Source organism: Vespula vulgaris, chromosome 9 (genome assembly GCF_905475345.1).
Source record: "Vespula vulgaris chromosome 9, iyVesVulg1.1, whole genome shotgun sequence".
NCBI classification, from domain to species: domain Eukaryota; kingdom Metazoa; phylum Arthropoda; class Insecta; order Hymenoptera; family Vespidae; genus Vespula; species Vespula vulgaris.
In genome coordinates this window covers 5,407,811-5,430,988 of record NC_066594.1, presented here as the reverse complement: position 1 = coordinate 5,430,988, position 23,178 = coordinate 5,407,811, and the positions used below count along the sequence as shown (strand labels likewise).

At 40.7% G+C, this 23,178-nt stretch overlaps 1 long non-coding RNA gene across 8 annotated transcripts in view; it reads left to right on the top strand.

Moving 5' to 3' along the window:
* LOC127066381 (uncharacterized) overlaps positions 1 to 23,178 on the top strand; it is a 576,444-nt gene that overhangs the window by 55,481 nt on the left and 497,785 nt on the right. The window contains exon 3 of one of the 8 annotated variants that reach the window (XR_007782368.1): positions 17,798 to 20,512. The exons of the other annotated variants lie outside the window; for them this stretch is intronic. This is a non-coding gene — a long non-coding RNA (uncharacterized LOC127066381). Of the gene's footprint in view, positions 1 to 17,797; positions 20,513 to 23,178 lie in introns of those variants that run through there. 8 annotated transcript variants of the gene reach the window in all.

Below are 23,178 nucleotides of genomic sequence, written 5' to 3'. Positions count from 1 at the left end.
GGTGTAACCTCCTTAGTTTCGTATTGCGTGAGGGAACTCCCCTTTCTCCTTCTTCTCTCTTTCTCTCTCCCCTTTTAAATCATTTAATCTTACGAACGAATAAGAAATCGTAATAACTAACACGTAATTGGAACTTAATAAGTTTACATCTTATCGAAGATGTAAACTACAAGGCACCCAAGTAGTCACCTAGTCGAATGGCCTCCTGCGGTGACCGATTCTCGTAGATCGTGCGAAAGCACTTTAGAAAGCGCGACATTTCGCTCCTGTGCACGATTCGAACTCCTAAACTGAATTTAGACTATCGAGTAAAGCGTAAAGGAAACTTTTACGAGAGTTTACTTCTACGATGTAAAAAGACGAGACGAGTGTGACCTCCCTGCTTCTATCTTCTTCCTCTTTCAATTTATATTATCCGTGCACCTGTTACCAAACAATTCGTTCGTTCGTTCTTTTGCAACTTCAATCGAAACAATTCCGATCGTTCCTATGGCGAATGAAAGGTTTTACCTATGATCGTGGCCAATATTCACGGATAAACAGAGACCACGCAAAATTTCTGTGGTTATTTCTCCCGGTTATCGTGTCATCGATTACCGGATTAAAACCTGTGAAATATGATTTTGGTTCGTGTGGGATACTGACCGTGAGAGGCAGACAGAGAGAGAGAGAGAGAGAGAGAGAGAGAGACAGGGAGGGATGACGGTGATGCTGGTGGTTAAACAGCAAACGTGATTATCGCTCCTGTTTTTGTTTTCCACTATTGTCCAAATATGTCGCGATAAGGTAATGCACGTGCGAAACGATGGCGATATTAACAGACACAAGGCAATCCTCGTGAAAAATTTTACAATGATTCCATCGTATTCCTATCTCTCTGTCTCTCTGCCTCTTTTCCTCTTGCTTTGACATTTTTTACAATTCTATGGTTTTAAAACAGAACATTTTTCTAACCGGATCCATTTATACATTTTTGTCGTATTTATGTTATATCATATCATGTAATGTATTTTGCGTGATCGTTTTTTGATCAGTTCGTAATACCTTTACCAGGGGTAGTTTGAAAAAGAAAACAAATAGAATTGGAGATAATGAGAAAGGAAATATTTCTCCGGCGGGACATAATAACAATAACACGTTGATAAAGGATCGAAGGGGAACGAAGAACGACGAGTATTCAATATCGATAGGTCGTTAAACCTCACAGCAGTTTCTCTGGAATTCTACGTTTTCTGTACTTTTTCTATCGCATCTCATCTCTTTCTCTCAAGCTTGTACTCCCACGATGCATTCGCTGAAAATTTACACGTGAACGATTGGCCGACAAGAAATGAATGCGACGGAAATAGAAGTTTTACCCGAATTTACATACAAACGAGATTAACAACTGACATTCTTTCAACGATGGTCAATTCTCTCATTCTATTTCTCAATATACCTTTGTTTTCTTTTTTCGGTTGTTCGTAGGTTGCCAGGCCGACCGATACTCGCTTTCTCGCTTCACGTAAATACGAACAGAAAAGACGATGCACACCCACGACATATATATATATAAAATAAAAAAGAAAAAAGAGACTAAAGAGAAAAAGAAAGAAGGAGACGATCGTCCTGAAGGAGGCACGGTCGTCCTGCGTGCTCGTCGTCCGCTGGCTCTTCCGTTAAGGCCATTCCTTACCAAGACATTTTTATGACCGACATTTTCGCCGCCGCCACAGCCGACCTCGTCGCTTGCCACCAACCCCAAAGAGAGAAGGCACGACGTCGAAAAAGTCCCTCTTTCTTTCTCTTCTCCTTCTCCTTTTCTCCTTCTTTTTCTTCTCCTCCTCCTCTTTCTCCTTCTTCTCTACCACAGTATGCCCAGCCTCTTATAGGCTGGCGTAAACAGGAGTCGGCAGGAAACGATTATTTACTGCTGGCGATTCTTTAAATCGCATGCACACGCACCGTACACGCACTTAGGGTAGGAAGTATAGCTATCTCTCCCTCTTTTTCTTTCTCCTTACTTTTTCTTCTTCGTCTTTTACCTTCGTCTCTTTTCCTTTTTCTCTTCTTTCTATAAATTTGTACTTGCTGCTAGGGAGAAATACAACGATAGAATTTTTACTCGGAAATAGTAATCATATGTATGAGTGCGTGCGTGTATGCGTGTACGTATATTTGTCTATTGTCACACAGAAGTAAGACGTTATTTGAATAATTTAGGATTCTTATCTATCTATCTAATTTACAATTCTCAATCTTATCTAGAAAATAATTATGGTATAACATTTAATGGTTATTGATAGGCTCAGTTATTTTATTTTCTTATAATCGATCGTTCCTCGAACGATAAGAGACGTAATATTGCTTGTTACGTGGAAGGTAATAAAGTTAGACTTTATTATCCCGTCTTGTGTTATTCTCTCTGAAATGGCCGTCGTTAACGTTTCTTTCGTACCCGTGTTAAATTTATTCGCATTCTTGTTTATATATTCGGATTGAGATCTCACTTAAAATTCACCTGGAATACCGGAATCTTCTTTTCTCTTTTTATTTTCTCCTATTTCTTAACATCAAATTCAAATTTTTAGAATTTGCCGCAGTTATGATTCCAATGAGAAAGGTCCAATGGGGAAAAAGAAGTGAAGAAAAAAATTGGTCGAAAGTAATTAGAAGAGTTAACAAGCTGCCGAGGATAATTAGCAGTGTTCCTTAACGAGGACGCCGTTCGGGCGAGCGTGAAAAACGCATTACTCCGTGACGGGACACACGTGGCAAAAAATACTTAGTCGATCGAGCACTGGCCCATCTCGGAGTCGTGCGGGACGGCAAAGCCAAGTAGAAAGAAGAAAGAGTGTTAATACTTAAATAATAGCTGGCTGATATGATTTAATAGCTTCCGGTGTAAAAGATCCACTCGACGTGTAGCGAAAAAAGGTGCAAAGCGAGAAGGATGAACTGATGGTTGATGGTGGGACACGTTAACCCATTCGTTACATGGAAGAAGGAAGATCCATCGTTTATCGTTCGCATTCCATTCCGTATAGCTGCCATCATTGATGCTGCTTCAAAAGATACGAAAAATGCACTTTCACTTACATTTGCAAGAATTTCCATCAACTTTCATCTCATTGTCCGTCGAGATTTTTCATCGACAAATTGATCGATAAACTCCGCCGTTCGAATGTCGTATATGATTTCTATGACATTCGCGGTTATTTACGAAATTTTTTGAATCTACAGAAAAGATATTGAGAATTATATCGAAATTTCGTCGCGTTAAGCGACTAGAAGGTTGATCCTTTCGTAAGATACACTTTGCCGATGTCTGACAGCTATGCCGGAATAACTGTGATATATGTTGTGCGTGAATATGATATAGCCGCTTTGCGCTATGCTATTCGCATAGATAGAACTCGAAGATATATTCGCATAGGGGGTAGTCATGGTTCGTCTGAAATATTTACCACTTTTCTGAGTAATGCGCGTCTACGTATCATGCCGGTACAGTTACACGTTATCGCATAGACTTTCGTAACTTCGTAATAGGACCGTCTCCCAAGAGAGAGAGAGGGAAAGATAGAAAGAGAGAGAGAGAGAGAAATCGCTTCGAGATCGAGTCTATCTCGCAATATCAAGATTATTATTACGGTAGTCGTAGATCGAGATGAATCTACGAGACATCCTAGACGAAGAGGAAGCTTCTTCGAAAGACGTTCAATAACTCCCGTGTTTATAACAGACACGTTTCTTGCGTGAAAATGACAGGTATTTTACGATTGTCGTTACAATGAGAACGATGTAACGTAATCGTTTTGCAATCGGAAACTCTATCTGTTCGATTGGTTGCTATTGTACACGTGCTATCGTATGTTTGTTATATTATACACAAACCGACACGTTACGTGCATTGCATTACCTACGTAAGCGTACGTGTTATTGGCAGATTAGATTCGTATCCGTAGAAGCGATACGTGCTAAAGCGAGATAACCGCGAGCGTTTCATCCTCTAGAAAATGGAGGGTCGCTAGATCGTATAAGGGAGAAAGACAGAAGGGGAGAGAGAAAGAGAGAGAAAGTGAGACAGAGAGAGAGAGAGAGAGAGAGAGAAGGAGAGAAGTGTAGAGAGAGATAGAGGAGACTGAGATTGGATCCGATTTGTTGGATCTACGGTTACTAAATACTCTCGGTACTCGACGTGACAGTCGAATGTTTCGCTATTAGCAGGTAATAATATCAGGTAACGAGTGCTTCTACGGTAGCATCTCTCATAGATAGAAAGAATGTCTCGTCTCTGCAAACGTGCCAACTAGTCTCTCAACCTTCCGTGAGAAAGCTCTCGCTTGTGTCTGAACATTCGCGTGTATGTGTTAACGTTCAATGCACCCTGTCTCGCATTACTGAGCTCATCTTGGTATTTTCTATTTTGCTGAGAGACTCCTCGTGGAGCCGATGAACCGCTCCTAGAGATCTATCGATCCTATCCAACTCTCTCCTCTCTCTCTCTCTCTCTCTCTCTTTTTCTTTCTCTTTCTCTTTTGATTCGTTCTTACTCAGCTTGATTTTCGATAAGAGTCGACTTTTCGCCTTTGCGGTAAGCATTAAAACGCCGATTATTATCTTTCCGTTCGTTTCTTCCTTTACCAATGATTTTTATACGATTTTTAAAAGAAACGTAAAGAAAGAAAGAGAGAGAGAGAGAGAGAGAGAGAGAGGGAAGAAGAGTCTCGTAAACGGTCGTTTTCCATCCAATAAAATCGATTTATCCCTGCGATCGAGGTCAAACTACTCGACTTCGTTTTTCCTCTACACCACGTTTTCCAAATACATATGCGATTATTTTATAGATACGTTTCGACAGTATCGTTCAATGAATTTTATATCTTATCGAAATCATCGTACTCTTGTCCAAGAGACAAAATGTATTTTCCTAATTTCGTTTTTCTTATCGACGATCTAACACAAACGCTATTAAGGTGACACGTGTTTTGTTTTTATTTCATGCGTTTTTCCTTCCTCTTTTTTTTTTGCTGAGATAAAAGAGAAAAAGAAATGGTAACACTCGGAACAGAAAGAATATCTTATTTTGTTTATATTTTAACGTTTGACTTTCAAGATGATATCATATAACATATACTAGATGTTATTGCTTTGAAGATTTAGTAAACAGTATCGAACGACACGTGATATTAGGACGACCCATAGCAATTTTATTTTTAATCCACCTTTTAGTCCGCGTGGACTCTTCGAATCGGAGACATCGTTACCACTGTTCGTCGTAGTCGTTCCGGTGATAGGAGAAGTACGAAGCGAAGATCCCTTGCCGTGACTTCACGATAAACTTACCAGTTACTAATTTACATAATACGACGACGGTGAATACCGTATCAAACGGTTCTCCTCAAAGTGGGATTGCATATCAATGGAATTACGAATAGAAAGGTAGCTAGAAAGCCATTGTATCGCTCAATCGAAACAAAAATCTTTTTCGAAAGAATTCCGTCGTCGTTTAGTTATTCGTTATCTCTCATTCTCTTATTCTTATCTCTCGGAGCTTTTAACGTTTCGTAGATGAGCGCTCATTCAACTGGCTGAATATTTCGATTATATACGATTTTAAAAGATCTTAGAGAAGAGATAAAGTATCTCTATGTAGACGAAGAATAACAGAGAAGAGAAGAAAAATCGATGGACGCTTCCTGGAGGATAAATGGGTTCGTAGCTTGAACAAAAATCGAGGATGATGGACGCTTTATCGAGGCGCTTCTTTCTTCTAGACGAATTCTGGAGAATAGCCACTGGCTAAAAGATAAGCCTCTAGTCGATCTACGAGGAGGATGACGACGACGACGATGACGTGAGGTGAGGTGCTTCGGGTTGATCGACATTTTTATTTACGTTAAATTTTCTCTTCTCGATCGGTATTCATTTTCCTTTTCTCTCTCTCTCTCTCTCTCTCTCTCTCTCTCTCTCTCTCTCTCTATCTATCTATCTATCTATCTCTTTCCATCATTACGATTGATTTGATTAGCTTACGTTTACGATGTACTGCTAGGAAATGGAATGAGATGATATAAACTCAAGAGAAGATCAATTTCGAGCTTTCATCTCATTTTAGATGGCTGACCGATCCTGCCAAATCTCGCCCGATCTCATTCTTCTTTCTCTTTCTTTCTCTCCCTCTCTTTTACTCCTCCTGATAATTTATCTTCTCCGCTACGTTCCATAACTATTCCTGAATTCGAGAATCAGAACGATTCGCGATGTTCTCGTACATACACGGTCTTTAATGACGGCAGTTACGTTTCCAGTGAGGTAATCTCATTCGAGCAACTTCACTTCTGTTAAAGGTGAGCCGAGCTAATCTGAAATTGCTAATTCCAGATGGCTGATTCAATTAAGAGAATGAATCTGGCTTGGAAAGACGATAGAAAGGCGAAAGGTAAAGGGACGAAGGGTACTAGCAGTGCTTCGAGAAGGGTGTGCATAGGCCATTAAAGGCTAGCTACGTCTTTCTCTCCTTGATTTTCTCCGTCTCTCTTGCTCTCCACAGATGATGTACGTTGGCTAGTCGGAAACATCATCGCCGATGCTTCCGAAGCAAACCAGCCGCTAAAATCGGCTGACTTGGTGGTCGGCAGGATCGACCTCTTCACCCTTCTCTCATCTCCTTTGCCGCTAGCCCTTTTCTCCTTCTCCGTAGCAGAATAGAACCGACTTTGCGGTAACTGCTGACCAGGGTCGCGACGCGCTTCGGTGCCTACACATTCGAATCATCGGCGTTTGCTAGAAACCACCAGCGGAACGACCGAACGACGCCAAGCTCTCATAGAACCTGGCTGAACGCGCGCATGCAAAGTAGCGCCGCCGCAAGAGCGAGGGAAAGAGAGAAAGAGAGATAGAGATAGAGGGAAGGAGGGAGAGAAGAGAGGGAGAGAGATAGTGAGATAGAGAAAGAGGAGAAAGGGACCACGTCGTCGTGGTCGGAGGAAACCAGCCAAATCCGTCGTTTGTTTGCTCCTCGATTCGTTCGACTCGCGGTTCTATAGACCTCTCTCCATTGAAAGTTACGACGATCCTTGGATCATAGCACCGATCGCGATTTAATATCTCTCGTTTTGAGATTTATGAATCGATGGGATCGAGTTCGATCGAATAAACGGACGAAACGCTTCGTGGTCCCATGCCCCGTGCCTCTCGGCACCTTTCGAATCGTTCTCTCTTATCCGGAACCTATTACTTCTTAATTTATACATCAATTATCGCGAATTAATTTGCGAAGTAATAAGTAATAACGAAATAATTCTGGCCTCCTCAATTTGGTCGATTTGCTTCTGGCGCCAATCGCTTCGTCCGCACGATTAATCGGGGAACGCCGACGACTTAATTGAAAACTTTATTCTCAGCGATGTCTTTTTTAGGAACGACTTCGTTAAACGTAATAGGTCTACATTGGTTTGTCTGCCACGGAACGTTTCTCTTTTTTCATATGGCCACCGTACGAACGACGACCATTTAACTTCGCATTTCAGAACGAGAAGTCGTAATGGAAAGCCAATCGGATTTTTAACGCTAACTTCATTCAAATTAGTCTCGAAACCGGTTTTGAAGTTAACGTCGTATTCATTCTTTATCGTCACGCAAGACTTTGCATTTCGATGATAACGCGAAGGTTTCGTGTTCTCCGTATAACCATAAACTAATCATCGTTATCATTAATAACGTTAATATATCGAATGGCTCATCCTCATTAAAAAGTTTTGTCGAAACTGAAGGTTCCTTTTAGAAATCTAGAAAGCGATAGAGAAAGCGAGGCTGAGGTTCCTTTCTTCGAAGAGCTTTCGTAGAATAAACTCGGCCGTTTGCCCTTACATCGTTCGAGGCTTGACAAAAAATCTAATTAGAAGTGGATTAAAATTTAATCACTCTCTAAAGGAACTTATCCCGTGCACTATCGGTGGGTGGTATCCTCTTCATTTAATTGTACCCCAGGAGTTCTTCGTCCCCCTCCTTCGTCTACTCTCACGACGTCTCATCCATTCTTTATTATGCCCAGACTTCCCTTTTTTCTTCTTTCTCTCACTCTTTCTTTCTTCCTCCCACCCTCTCTCTCTCTGTCTCTCTCTCTCTCTCTCTCTCTCTCTCTCTCTCTCTCTCTCTCTCTCTCTCTCTCTCTCTCTCTCTCTCTCTCTCTCGTATTGTCTACTTCTCCTTTTCTCTCCTTTTCAACGCGTTCACGCACACCCTTTCGAACCTCGATCGGCTTTCATCGGGCAGCAATTTACTTTGCATAGACGTTAAAGCTTGTTACTTAATCGAGCTACCGACGTCGTCTCACCTTAAACACCATGGCTAGTGCGTTACTTCTTTTTTCCTTTTTTTTCTACTCTCTTTCCTTTTTTCTTCGCACATAAACGAACCTTCATCTTAACGGATAGGATAGAAGGACGATGGCCCTTTAATCGATTATTTCCCTTCGTATAACTTTTCTTCGCGTCCTCGTTACGAGCAAATCGATCATTGTAATGGAAAAAGGGAGCGAACTGTTTTGCAAATTCGCCGAGAGCAGTTTCGTCGCATAGTTGCAAACGACTCGTTTCAACGACGATTAACACCATTTGGCCATTTTCGATTTTTGTCGATTGCAAAAAAATGATTTTTTAACGTGCTTGTAAAAATAAATCTTAACTAAGATACGCAACTCATAACGACGATCGCTTAATCTAAAAATATCGCTTACAATTTCAAATGTTTTCGAAAAAAAAATATCCGTCTCTTTACATGTCAATTGTGCGGTCGAAGCAACGATAGGAAACGGTCTCTCGATTTAACCATCGCTCGGAATTCTCGCTTCCTCATGGGGAATGCTAGTAGTAGCCGGACTTTAGCATCAAAGATTCAGCGGTTCTCGCACGCATCTCTGCGGCTCACCCGACGACCTCACGCCGACCCCTCAGTTTCGAACCTTTCGTTTCCTTCCACTCGACGATCTAAGTCCTTCGATACAACTGTATTGTGTTGCTCGGGTCGCTATCTTCTCACAAAATAACTTTCTGACTCTAATACTTTGTATTGCTTTTCAAATTAAACTTTATTAAACGATCTTGGCATTTTCTTAGAATCAAAATACAAGTCGATAAATGCAACTTGTTTACAAGTTGTTTACAAGTTACTATTCAAAGTATTATTTTTGAAGGAAAAGACGTTCAGAAGCGCTGTGAATCTCTCTGTCTCTCTCTCTCTCTCTCTCTCTCTTTTTCTTATAACATAATAATTCTGTATAATAAATTAGGGAAGATAAATGTACAAGAAAAGGTAATTAATTGACAAGCCTTATCCTTCATTCAGCTGTCGTGTCATTGAACGACCCCATTCATTGTCACCCGACTAATCTTCTTAATAACGTTTTTACGAGAAATCGATAGTTCCATTCGGAGGGGTCCTTCGGATTTTTTCGACCTTGCGTCAACTTCGGCTCGACTTTTAACGTTCCTCATGCCCGTATCCACTCGAGTTCGATGCGTGGGTGGCCAGTACAGTAGAAGCCACGAATTCGAGTGTGAATACATCACCGGGACACCATGCGTGTAAACAGCTTGCAGCCTGCAGCGTAGCACGCATTAACTTTTACGTTCAGAAATACATTAAGTCACCATCGCTTCTGAGCTTATTCTTCTTATATATTTATATATAATTCGTATTAATTTTATTCATTTTATTTATGCTACACGAATTTATATATCTTTTTCTTTTTAATTTTTCTTCCTTATCTCCTTTCTTTTCTTTTTAGTTTTATTATTTTTTTTTGTTATCAAAGACTTGTGAATTTTTAATTAATAAGATTAAATCATCGTAAAAGACGTTTCGAACTTGGTAATATAGAAAAACCTCTAACCATGTTACCACAGATGCCAGATATTTGTAGATTAAACATTTTCTCGATGTAAAGAACCTTGAAAGTAATGCCGGTAATTACAAAGAAACTCGCGTTAAACGAAGAAATGTGAAATTTTTCTTTGTAAATCGAGTATCGCGTGCTCGCGTTCCAATGCCGTGCGAAAAATACTAATAATAAACTCTTAAATGTATACAGGTTAAAGCAAGTCCTATCCTTTTTCTTTCTACGATCGTTCGTGCGAGTTTCAAGACTCGGAGCTGCGCCTACATTTCCATATATAGGTATGCGCACAGTTTTGCGTTGCATCGAGGGACGAATAATTGGCAAAGTAAAAAAGCACCCTTCGCCATTTTTCTCTTCTTCTCGCTCAACGTTGAAAGAAATGATAGCGTTCGCCAATTAGGTTTTTAATTACAGGTCGTAACTTCGCACGCAGTTCGAGACTTGTCTCTCCCTTTCTTTCGCATTCTCGAAACGTCACGCGATCGACTCCTTTCGTTTCGCGGAGAGACTGGGACGTGCTTCTTCAAATCTAAAAAAATGAATTGCTATTGTTCGATATTCTTCATGCGCAAAAAATCAACAAGTTCAAGTCGGTGAACTTATTCCTATCCGAACTTTGGTGTATACTTTAAAAATCTGAGTCGTGAAAGATCGTAGAGGCTCGCAATGGTATCTTTCGTGATAGAGCAATAAAAAAGATTAAAAACTATGAGCACGCAAGAGGTTAAAGAAGTAATGGGAGAAACGTTAGAAAAGAAAAATATAAAAGATTTGTTGGATTCCTATGGTGTTGCTTTTAACTACGCGTAAGGAACGAAGGAACGAAGGAAGAAACTCGAAAAGAAACGAAGCGGGAAGAAATCATGCCAAGGGCAAAATTAAAAGAATATTCGTGTAGCCTAAGGGTTCAGTACGTTCTAATTATTTACACGAGACACGAGGACATCGTGCTAATCGTTTTTTTTTTCTTCGTCCTTTCTTCTTTATTCCTTCATACTTTCCTCTTTTTCATTTTCTCCTCTACTTCCTCATCTTCCACGAGCTGTGAAACGATAAGGGACCCGACGGGTATGGAGACAGGGAGTTCGGGAAAGGGTCGAGGAGAAAAGTGGAAAAGAAAGAGAGAGAGAGAGAGAGAGAATAAAGAGAGAATGTGACTCATTTCGGATTATTTTTTGTCAAGGACTTTCGTAAGTCTCTTGCGAGAAGCCACGCGGAGGAACTCAATATGCCGCATAAATTCTGTCCTGGGAGGGAGAAAGTGGCCATTTGGAATTTAATTTCATTAGCCAATGAATTTCTTAGTAAATCGCGTGTGAGGCACCTGATATAGGATACGGAGGACGGTGATGTAGAAGCGCGACGTTCGTGGGTAGGATAAAAGGACGAGAAGGAAAAAGTTGGAGAGCGGGAGAATGACGGAGAAAGAGAGACAGAGAGAGAAAGAAAAAGAACCTTCGATGAGGACGCAGCTCGAAAGAACGTGCGAATGAAAGAACCAGTCCGACGTTGGCGTCGATTCGTATTCACGCAACTCCTTATCTCCATTTTTCTATCTGACATTGAATTTTTTTTTCGTTTCTTTTTTTTTCTTTTCTTTTACATTTTACTTATACATACACTGGGATCCGTTTTTTGGAGATCCGTTTTACATTCCGAGTCATGCATATTTTTCCAATAAAAAACTACATCGAGTGATATATAGAAAATTGTCAGATACAAAGAAAGGATTCATTTTCGATAAAATCGAAGAATGGCCACTTCCAACCGCACGAGGCCGTTTCCTCTTTCCGATCGTTAAAAGTCGATATTTCGAGAGCACCGTGCTGAAACGAAAAGTCCGACAAAGTGCAACGTTATTCGAGCATAGAAAACGCTCTGGTCTCGGGAGCACTCGCGGCAGTTACACGAGTCATAGAACGTGCGAGAAAGAAAAAGAGGAAATTTCTCTCTCTCTCTCTCTCTCTCTCTCTTCCTCTTCTCCTCCCTCTCTGTCTCTCTTTTCGATCGTTTCCGCTTCTTTTTCGGAAATCGAACTCGTACGCGAGTTTAATACCGCACAGCTGTAAAAAAGTGGTACGCTCGCATCTGAAAGTAACCTCGTAAAGATTCTACGACTTCGATTTACGCTTCGCGACAATCAGAATTCAAATAACGCGGACGTATCGTTAGTTGTAGCGACAATTTTAAAGGACTCACGAACGTACGTACGTAAGGTAGAATCGATACGTTCGTCTGTGACGATTTGAATTTCTTTCGAGCGAACATTACTTCGCAATGGGATAAATGAGAACGCGTTGCTCGGCAAAATACTCCAGACGAAGGGTGGCACTTCGGGGTTAAACGAATACGAGGCGAAGGTGGCTCGAAAGAGGGTCGAAGGACGGTCCGAGGAGGTTACAAACGATCGAGCGAATCGCCTGCATTAGTCTTAGTCAGAATCAGAGATAAGCCAAATGAGGAATAGCCACATGAAAAACATTCGTCCGTCACCGAGCGACCGGATTATTCAAACACCACGACTGCTTTGAATAATTCCCCTAACGTGTCGGAAGAACTTCAAATTTCTTCCTACTACCACTCGTCTATTTTCTACCTTCCATACGGAAAAAGGTCATACCATAGAAATCATCGGGATATGTACTAGGTCAGTGTTTGGTACGTATGCACATATATCACTGTTATTATAGTAATAAGATTGGCCGTAACACACGCAACCCTCTTACTCTCCATTTTCTTTTCTTTCGAACTCGAACAAGTAGGTATATCTTTTGCAAGGGACGTCGATTGAACGTTTCGTATAGTCGGCGAAAAAAGATTCCTCATAATTTCTTCGTCAAAGTTTGGAACCCTCTTTTCCTTCCTTTCTCCCACTCGACGAGACGCGACATCGGTGGCTCGTCCATTCCAGCCACTTCGCAAATAACATCATAAGATAGACCACCGAAGGACGTTCCAGGCCACGTTATACTCCAACTGATATAAAATATTATGGCAGAAGGCAAAGAGGGAGAGACTGTCGTTCTCTTGCGATAACATTTGCGGATCTCTTACGATGTTCCAACCGAAGTTGCCCACTCTCTTCGACGATCCTTCGGTCGAAGGAAAATGTAGAAGGGAAAGGAAGTAGTGTAGGTGAGCTATCGGCGATTCCTTGAACGTAAATCAACCTGTACTTACGAAATTGCTTCCGAATCGTTCTTTTATATCCTTGTTCTCTCGAGTTTCCATGCTTTTCACGCTCTTTTTCTTTCCCTGTCTCTCTCTCTCTCTCTCTCCCTCTCTCTCTCTGTTTCTCCCTCTTAAAGCCTAGAAACATTTAGCTCCATTCGTTTTTTTTTGAGATATTCATATATTACATCATCAATTTATAATAATCGTAAATGTCACGTATTGAATGAATCATTTCGCGTTGTTTACAAACGGAGGTCTAGCTCGACGAGAAGTTTTTTTCTTTATTAAAATTTATAGTACGTAAATATCGTGTACGCTCGAATGACGAAGATATTTAGGAATTGTTTTATCGATATCAAAAAAGTATTTATATTCGTACGTACGTACGTACAGCAATCCTGGCATTTGAAATATTTACAAAGCAAACGTAAATTTTTTCGAGATCAGAGAATAGTCTCCATCGGTCGCGCGTTTCGTCTGACCGCGTTTAGAATTGATTCGTCGTTCAGCAGAGGAATCGAACGAACGAATGAACGAACGAGCGACCCTCGGATTGGTACGAACTGAGGTACGCACTCACGGCGTACGTACGCGCGGTCCTCGCATACCATCGCGCCGCGTGCGGCACGATCGCACGCTCGGGATTCCAGGCCCGGTTTGAAATGAAACTCCGCCGTGGCGGCGTCGACATTCCCTCGGTGCCTTTATTAAATTGGAATTTAATTGCTCACCCTCGCCGCTCCATTACACATCCGCCCAGCGTGTGTATTCGCCCGTCGATGCAAATCATAGCGAGACGCGAACTCCGCGTGTCGCTAGGCGACCATCGTTCCGTTCTCGCACAGATTTTTCGCGATTTCATCTTGCCTTTACGATGCACCACGAGAAACTTCGATCAGATATATATTTATCCGAATATAAGTATTCGAATAGTTAGTAGATGTGAAAAGAAAATTTATGATTAATGTTAAAGAGTACTTTTTTTTGTGACATTAATGACATAATCTCAGATACTTAAAAAAATGCATGAAAAGTCTTGAAGACGAGATTAGAGAGAGAGAGAGAGAGAGAGAGAGAGAGAGAGAGAGAGAGAGAGAAAGCGAAGAGGGACCTGATGGAAAGAGATGAAAGGATGCTAGTGATGAGAGAGAATTGACGTCGGATTGTAGCTTCAGTCAGTGGATATCACTCTCGGAGTCTTCGAGTGTAATCAACGCAGCCGGGTGAACAACTTAGGTTGCCGCTACTGATGTTGGTGGTGGTGCTGTTGCTGCCAGTCTGAAAGCAGCAATAGCATCGTTGGTAGCAACCCGGGTAGCGAACCTGTAAGATCGGGAGTGCTGCAGGCTAGAGAACTCCGTAATACTACATACTTCCATCGTCCGTTTACTAGCAGTCAATCTCGGAACTCGTCTGCGCGCTTCGAGTCATCCGCGTGAGTCAAAGTGGCGAAACCCATCTCTGATTACCGTGCACAACCTTAGCTCTAACGATTGACTCAAATAGAACTATCTCGAACAGTCGTATACACATATTTCTTCGTCATCTTATCTTCCTCACATATATGCATACTCTCTTCCTAGCTCCTATGTATTCAGTCTGTCTATCCTTCTATTTATATACATTCACAGGTTTCCTTTCATCGTCGAGTATCGTTCGAGTTGGAACAAAATAGGATTTTGCATCCAACTATGGGTATCACCAAGTACAATCAATGACGATTTCACGAGTATCATCAATAGAGGTTTATATGTTATAATCGAAATCTAACGAATCGCTTTTGTCTCCATCGATTTTCGTACACGCTCCTTCTTCACGCTAACATCCCTTCCCCTCCTCGCCCCCACCCACATCTATCGAAGCTTTTCCGAAAAGCTTCCTCTCTATTCTCCAAGTTCGTAATGCTTCAAGGAGAATATCTATGAGTACGGGAATCATTGCACCCGTTCAAGTCTGTACCAAGTCAAAGTGAATGCAAGTAGTACGTTCTCTCGCATGAATGGAAATTAAACGATAGAGATGATATACGAGACCCATTGCATCTTGGGCGAGCTCGTAAATAATCGAGGTTTACCTTAGTTTCTATAGCAGTGAACGATTAGATAACATATTTACTTTCGTTTCTACAGATTCAAAGAGTTACTACAAATAGACTTGTTATAATTAAATATTTGTATAAACAAATAATATAATTAAATATTCGCTATAGAGAAAAAGAGAGATAAGGAGAGAGGGAATGAAAAATTTGATAGACTTCGTTCTGGAATTCGTGACAATAAAACACACGCACCTATATTTCAATTCTTGCTATACATTCTTAAAAGATGGAAGATTAGATGGTTGAGATTGTAAGACTTTCGTTTGAAATTTTCTTTAAAGAAATAATTCAAGCAAGGAAAGTTGTGATACGGTGACACGCATTCTAAATAAACCCTTTCTATCTTTCTCTCACTTTCTCTCTCCCTCTCCCTCTTTCTCTCTCTCTCTCTCTCTCTCTCTCTCTCTCTCTCTCTCTCTCTCTCTCTCTCTCTCTGTTGTTCTTCTAGTACTAGACAGGAATTGTTTCCACTCAAGCGTGGTCTTATCCACGAGTAAGATCCCTGGAATGTTGCGAGTGACTTGTCGTAACGTCAGCGTAACTTCTAAAGTTACCAACGACTTGCCAGGATTCCAAAACTCGCTTCCAAGCTTTTGTACATAAACCGGATAGGGTAACGATTCTTTAGCAGGAAATTGCTAGGATAAGCAAGCTTCCTTCAATCACGCGTCATAAGTTACTCTCTCTCTCTCTTTCTCTCTGTCTTTTTTTATTTCTTTTTCTTCATTTACGCCTGATAATCGTGCAAGTACATAGATGTATTTCGATTTGTTGGTCATCTTGTCAAACATATTTATATATTTTCATTCAAAATATAAAAAAGGATGAAAAATAAGCATGTGGTAATACGTAATACATTGACGTACGAGAACCCTTTGAAAAAACATCTCTGTTTCTATTTATTTCACTATATCGCCATTTTTTCTTCTCATCTTCTGATCGTACGATCTCATAGGAAGAATATATCTACCAAGGGTCTCGCTTTTCGATGTACTTAAATAACGAGTATATCTTCTTCACACGACTTTACGCGAGGATATTATTGACGCTCGGTGTGCCAGCATATTACACCCACGCACATCAACCCTTTTCCGTCCTACATTTATCCCGTGGTAGTTGACTTGCTCGTATCGTATATTTACCGTAGTTTCCTGAGCCTAAAGGTATCCAATCGTTCAAATGGTATAACCGCTAGTTTTACCGTTCATCTCTTGAGAGGAGATTATGAAACTATCTTATTCTACTTCTAATGCACTGTATTCGGAAACGATTAACTTTTGTCATGCAAAATAGAGTTTCATATATTAGTCGTTCGAGTTATTTTAATTAATTAAATATATATGTATATGTTGGTAAATTGTGATTCATGAATGAAAAAAATGTTATGATAATTCGACGCTCGATTTCATATCGATTTTTTACGATAAAATCTGCCAAGTCGTTTCAATTCACGAATGGTTGACTTCCATCGGTTTCGAGAGCCATTACGGATTTGATTTCTGGTTCAAACGAGTAGAAGAAGTAGCTCTAAAAAAGTTCGCCAATCTCAGCACTTTCTATCTCCCTTCGTGTTCGGACTTTAAAGTCACTGATTTTCTTTTAGAACGTTAGGAGCATCATTTAACCGCACGCGAGATCGTTTACACGTTTTTTCGATGGGATGTGAGGGAGTGAAATTGAGAGAAAGAGAGACGGAAACAGGAATTACAGCTTCGAAGCTTTAATCTCTTCACTTTCTACAAACGTATAATTTCTGCTACGTTGATAGAAAGTTTAATTTGCTTTTACGTTCGACTGTAAGAAAATCATACGAGTAAATGAAATTTACTTTGAAAATCTTTCATAGTAATCGTAAACTGTACGTTACATTTTTTTTTTTTTGGTTTTCTCTTCCATTTCTATGTTTTATCATGTCCTAAAGCATTTTTCTTTCGCTCGAAATTATTTCCATTTGTCGTGGTTTCGTCTTTAAAAAAATGTTGTCTTAAAAAAAAACAACCACGCGACGATAGTAAGACAAAACCAACGAAGATTTTTCTTCGGTGCACATATAAAGCACAACGCTCGTAGATCCCGCATGGAAAATGGATCTCCTGGAAAATTCGTTTCTTGGCTCAGGCGCTTTGTGGCCGGGTCGTATCGCACGTACCAATTGCGCGGAAAGTAAAGAATGCCGTTTAAATGCGATAGTTAAAGGGGAGTTAGATGCTCGCAGAAACGAAGTACCACGAAGAACGTTTCGCACGTTTTACGAGCGATTCACGCCTTTTTGCGGTCGATTAATTCACCGCGCTACCGATTCGAAAGACTTTCCGAGGACGAAATATAGTACTATACCTATCGAAAGAAATTTAGATCAAAACAGGCAATATCGAGAGAAAGATTGATTAAAGTCATTAAAACGTCGATTATTTAAAACAACCTCTTATTGTCAGTAATTCAAGAATAGTCTTGAAACATGTTTTCTATACGTGTTTCCTAATTATTACAATATTATTTTATATGTGAAAATATCATATGACATTGCATCAAAATAGATCAAACATTTTAAACAGTTTGTTACGCAGTTGGTTACACATAACATATCGTAACAAAACATATCGTAGAATAGATTATAATTCCTGCGTATCTCTTTTTTGTTTCAGGTGAGTATCTTCATAGATATTGCGAGAATCGAGCCTTTATTCTTTATACTCGAAGTCGAGCGTATGCAGGTAAAGAAAGTAAGATCTTTTCTCGGCGCACTTCATAAATCTGAGTGGGGCGCATTATCGAGCGAGATCGTGCGTCGGCTTGCGTGTAAATAAATAAAGGATGAAATAGTATCGGTGCCATCTCCGCTTCTTACGCCGGTACTTGCAGTGACCGCGCGAGAGGATGCTGCCATTAATAACGACGTGGGCCACGAAGAGGAATCGGAGGGAGTGCAAGAGAGAATGCGCAGGTAAAAGCGAGACGAGGATGGAGGTCGATGCGGCTATTAAACATATCATCATGCGACGTGGCACGCACGTTCTCTACCTCGCTTGCTCACCGAAAATTTTTCAGGCTCTTCGACGGACGTCTCAGGGATTTTATTTGTAAGATCGAATAATCCTTTTCGATTGCCGCGACTCGTGATCCCAAACGTTTCTTCGATAAAATTTGATCCTTATAAGATATATAAAAACTTAGCCCCCCCAAAAACCTGTCCCGAAGTAACATTAGATTTTGCGAGAACTCATATTTTTTTCGATGCCGGAAAGAACCTGAGCCTTCGGGTCACAGGCTCAACAATGCATTCCGTTGAAGTGGTAACTCGTATTACGATACAAAACACTCGAGTAGCCACGACATAAACATGAGTGCGTATAGAGTACGAGGGTATACGATAGGTGTATATATAATACTATTATGTGATAGTAGTAGTAACATAATGGTGGCAATAGGGTAAGGGGACTGTTATCGAGTAACATGCTCGTATTTAACGAGTCGTATTTGCCTTGGCACTGATCCGATTCTAGAAGCTTTCCGGTTAGTGTTTAGGCTCAGTATATATTTCTATCTTTTTCCTTCGAGGATTACTAGGCGGAACACTCGACGAAAAATAACACGACGATGTTTAACGAATTCACGACTATGAAACTTTTCTTTCCGTTCTAACGACCGACGACAAATATTAATTTTTGTCATCGAATTTTGAAGCATCGAGATTAGTTCGCGTAAATCAACTTTACACCGGATCCCACGGTTTATTCTACTGGAACATTTTTATTTTTATTTTTTCTCGATTTCGTTTGGTAAATAATTACGATATCGAGAGTGAAGTACGTTCAAGTCGACGTCGAGCCGACATCCTACTTCGGAAAGAATTTCTATCTTCGACTTAATGCATTTCGATACAATAGCTTGGGTTCTTGGTGCATGTAAGATCCAGAGACTACTTATCCGAGGCGATAACATTATATCCTCCCCTCGCCGTTAAGATGGGTCCCTTGCTGCGCGAGATACGTGCCATGCCGTGTGTCCTTCGAGAGGGTATAAGAGATAAAAAAGAAAAAGAGAGAGAAAGAAAGAGAAAGACAGGAAGAAAGAGAAAGAGAGAGAAAGTAGAGAATCATATACGCGCGTTGTACACAGGGCTTTGCCTCCCTTCGCAGAGTAGAACGTAACAGAACATATAGATGTATAAATCAAGCAGGGCATGTTGATAGAAGCAATAAAGACTCCAGAATGGGAATGGTAAAGAGAAAGGGAGAGAAGTTGCAGAGAAAGAAAGCTTGAGTAGGTGAGAGAGAGAGAGAGAGAGAGAGAGAGAGAGAGAGAGAGAAAGAGAGAGAAAAAGACATATTACGACGCGTGCAGTTCCAACGTTAGCCGAGGAATTCGGACGTAGGCTAAGACTTCGAAGAAGGAGGTGGAGAAGTAGGAAGGAAGAAAAGAAGGAAGGGTGGAAGGGAGGGAGGGAGGAGTAAAGACGACGAAAGGTCCGGTGGGCGAGTCGAACAACGGCTGCCAAATTAATGGCACCCCTCGTCCCACATTTCTCGATTTCTCCGACTATACGAGTATTTCTCTTTCTTCTTCTTCTTCTTCTTCTTCTTCTTCTTCTTCTTCTTCTTCTTCTCCTTCTCCTCTTTCTTCTCCTTCTTCCTCTTCTTCTTCTTCTGACTCTTGCACCGGTGTCGGCACTCGTTTCGTTTCTCGATCCGTGCGCTCACCTGGCGATATTGGAACGACCGCCGAATTACCGATAAATAACTGCTTATTGAATTATTATCGGGCATTCCAGTCGCCGCACGTTGCCCGTATCGTTCCCTCCTATCGTTCTCCTCATATCGTTTCCCCGCCTTCCTCTTGTCGTGCCTTCGATCCGGATATTGCCGTCGATCGGTTCGCTCGTTCCGCTCGATGTTCTTCGACTGGGTTCGTTGTAAGTGCGTACCAGCACTGTTATGCCGTGATCATCGACCGATCATCATTTCCACTTATGGAAGATCTAGAAAATTCGAAAAATCTTGTAAAACTTCTCAACTTCGAAACTTGTGATTCGTGTTATTTATTTTATGTAACTAGAAGTATCTATTTACCAGCGGTGTAAGATGGGTCGTCGTATGATCGAAGGTTATAAAAATTCGATCGACCGACGAAGATAAGTGTATCGTATCATCAATTTATCGACTAGTCTTGTATAAACTCTGACCACGCACTTACTGTCGCTGCAAAATTTTTCATCGTTTTATGCAACAGCAAATTCCAACCCTGAAAAGGTATCTCTCTATGTAGTAAAAGTGCACGTGGCCTACATAGACGGTCCACTAGGTACCAACTGATATGCTTGCTATATATTATTCTATGTATCTCCGTATCTTCGATATATACCTTCCTGCATCTCTTCTTTTTTATTCTCTCTCTCTCTCTCTCTCTCGCGCGCGCGCGCGTCCTCTTTCAGTCGTCTTCAGCATCCACGCGGGAATACGTAGTAAACGTATAACATATATACACATGCATGCACATACGCGTATATAAAGGAAAAGAAAAGATAGAAGCGAGGAAGCGGCTTTATATACAGTGCTCAAGAAGTTTGGAAGCCATAAAGAAAGATTCATGACAACGAATGCTCCATTATCAGACCGGAAAGTTAGAATTTTCGATATGTTACGATTTTAAGTAGATTTTTCATATACGCATAAGAATCGCTCTCGTTGCTATTTTTACGTTACGTATCTTATTTAGATAGGCGCGCTTAATTCTTTGCTCTTTTTCATTTGATATATAACGAGAGATACAATATGCAACAAAAATTTGTTAACTTTGCAAAATTCCCTTCTATGTTACTTACGACCGAGATCAGGAATTCTCTCCCTCCCTCTCTCTCTTTCTCTCTGTCTCTCTTTGCAGACTTCTTTCTCCTTCCCGCTGGTAGGTTTCGTATTTCATGGTACCGACCTCGGACACCCGGTACACAATTTATACGGGCACGGAGCGATAGCTTCAACATCGTCGAGAGTAGAGAAAGGCCGGAGGAAGGATGGGCCGATGTTTCACACTCCATCTCCTGCCACTCCTGGATCGTCTGTTCCTGCCTCTGGCGGCTAACCGGTGTTGGGTTCTCGGTACTCGCCAGCCTTCCTTCTCTTTCTCTTTCTCCTTCTCCTTTTTTTCCTTCCTCTTTTACCTTATTTTTCTCCCTCCCGATCCGCCCTCTCTTACCTCCCGTCCGTCCCTTCGGCATTCGTGAGGAGGAGATCATTTCCCGTCGAAATAATTTATACCCGCTCACCGAATACCTTTACCGAGGGAAGAGCTATCGAACGACCTTCGAACAAGCGATTCTCTTGGATTCGATGCCAAACTCGAACCGAACGAATCGAACGAACCCTCTCGTCGAAAAAATCCTTGAAATCCGGGCCGATTCTAAAGATCTTAAATAAATTTAAAAGGGATTGTTATCAAACTTCGTTCTTTAACTTGGCTATATAAAAATAAATCTAGATCGTTCGAGTCGTACGAGTTTGACTAGTAAAATAGATATGTCCTTACTTGGTCGTACTCAAAAATTCCATCTCTTTCGTGAAACTTGGCCGATTCTAAGTGACGCCGGCATACGAGTCTACAATTTTCCCGCGTAAATTGGGAAGAGGAAGACAAGTAGTCGGAACGGTGGAAAGACTTAAAACGTTGTCGAGGATACGACGTGTCTTCCCGTACGATTTCTTTTTCGAGTCAACCTCTTCGTCTCTTACTTCTCGATGTATCTTCAACGGAACGAATATCTCGAATGCAAAGTATATTGCTTGGCTCAAAATCCAGAGAAGAAAGTTTTACCGCGCTCGCGGAATGCAAACAGAAAAGTTTTAAATCGTTGGAACGTGATCGCGGACGGAATTGCGAGGACGGATCGTGCGCACCGCGGTTGTACTCTTTTCCTTTTTTCTTCTTTTCACTTTTCTCTCTTTCTCTTCCTTCCTCGAGAACGCGCGCGCAACTTGTACACTGGTTTCTATTGGGAGGAAAGGGATGGAAGACTAGAATGGAGGAACGATAAAGGATCGATCTATAATGCGATTCGGAGCTATCCACCCAATGATTTCCTTCGAATACCACGAAACAAAGTACCTCACTGTAGAAGATAGTTTCCATGGAAAACGAATCTCTTCCGTTCGACTCATTCTCCATAAAAAGGAATCTCTTATTAAAAATCGTAACACGATGATCTTTTGTAAGTGCCTAAAAACTTTTGCAGAAATAGTTTATCACAATAAACTATTTGCTATTTTAATCTTTCGATATCTCTATCATACGTTGTTATGATATAGCTATAGCTATGAATTGTTATGGAATATATGTATAATATAAATACGTTATTGTATATTATTTTCTTTCATATTTTTGTTTTTCTTTCTTTCTCTTTTTTTTCTTTTTTAAGCACATACTTCCTACACTAGTACGACAAATATTTCAATAATCCGAGCTGTATCGGGCAAAAATATTTCATATGCATCGAAATAGATATTTAATTTTTCAAAGGATTCGATTTTCTCTTTTCATTCTTTTTATATATTCGTATATTTCCTATTTCTTATATTTTTTTTTTGTTTTTAACTTTGTCATATTGCCGTCAACGAAGTCATCTAACAAGTACGATTCATAAACGTATGAATTCCGTAGATATAAGAATAGTTCAATAAAGATCACGTGAAAGCGAAAGAATGTGTCGATGAAGAATTGAAGGCACGTGGATGATAACGGGTAGATTCGATTAGCGTCCCTAATATTTGACATTCCTGGAGACGTTTCATGGTGGACACGTTCCAAGTGTTTCTGGAAATAATCATTCAAACCGCCTCGTAGTTATAAGCGTGCTTTTCTTTCCGGCTTTGCCTCTGAGACGTGAAAGAATGCATTGGGCGGCGAAGAGTACAATTAAAATTAAAAAAGTAATACGAGTTTCTCCCTTTCCCAATTATTTTCTCTTCTTATATATATATATATATATATATATATATATATTCCTCTCTCTCTCTTTCCCTCTCTCTCTTCCACT